Genomic DNA, 1,274 nt, shown 5'->3' with positions numbered 1-1,274 from the left:
CCGAATAAAAATTTACTTTTTACTAGCTAAAATTTACCATTTTTACCGTCGTCGTATTTTCCTCATACGAATAATCCTCCGCACATAATCGTCCCCGAAACCCCTCTAGGGACCAATTAAACTATTTACTCATGATCGAGACGGTAAAATTCTTATTATAATCACGCTAGTAAATAAGGTAAAAATATAAGGGTCGGGATGTGACAATAACAGACAGCCAATAACATAAAAGATCAAACATACCTGAAAACTCACTAGGTCATGGTCTGTCATCTGATCTAGTGATCTCTTCAAACTGTTGCGAGAAGTTTCTTTCAACTAGAATCTGATTTGGCTGTTGTAATAGTATCAACTGTCTTAGCAACTCCTTATTCTCAGATTGCAGTTGTTGGATTAGCATTTCTTGCTGGTGATAGACATTTTCTGGTCCTCCCTGAGATGAAGATGAGATCTGAGTCGGATCAAAACAAGCATGTAATGGAGAAGATGTGAACCCTAATTGGTCATCCTTACTTATCGTTACGATACTATGATCAGACCTCCTCAATTTCTTGGTAGGCCGGTCCTCATCAACTGGATCACTTCTTTCTCCTCCCACATCATCTTCACCATAATGACCAATAATTCCATTAGCAGCATCAAATGGGTTGTAGCTTGCTCCTGCCTCATCAACACTGTCATCAGTATCATCATCAAGAAGATAATCTAATCCCTCCTTGTATGGGATACATTTCGTGAATACTTTTGCTTCGCAATAGAATGGCATGTGATCCTTTATTAGTTCAACTCCTATTTGGTGAACCTTAAAACAATCTCCCAGTACTACTCCAAGGCTGATACAGTCACCACCTTCCAAATATAATCCATCCTGCAGTAGCATATTGCATAGCCAAATATAGTTTTCATTGGAATCGGTTGCTATAATGTCCCATAGGCGGACAAAAAAGGCGGTCCGCCTAGTATGATTTACAACAAACATTCCAGTCTCATGACTCTCATTCGACAGATCACAGTCACAGTCGCTTAAAGAGGAAGAGTAAACAAAGCACACAAAAAAGGCTATATCCCTTCCCGACAGCATTTTGAAACAGACTTGGCGACCTCTATGATTGACATGAGAACACCACCAAGGAACCTCATTTGCAGGGAAAGAAAGGCCACCACCTTGAATCAATCTCCATTCCTATGCCATGTGGAAATCTATGTGTGTGAGAGAGAGAGAGAGAGAGAGAGAGAGAGAGAGAGAGAGAGAGAGAGAGAGAGAGTAGTAGTGT

The sequence above is a fragment of the Fragaria vesca genome, linkage group LG5 (genome assembly GCF_000184155.1).
Source record: "Fragaria vesca subsp. vesca linkage group LG5, FraVesHawaii_1.0, whole genome shotgun sequence".
Taxonomy (NCBI): Eukaryota; Viridiplantae; Streptophyta; class Magnoliopsida; order Rosales; family Rosaceae; genus Fragaria; species Fragaria vesca.
Note: the sequence above shows the minus strand (reverse complement) of the source record.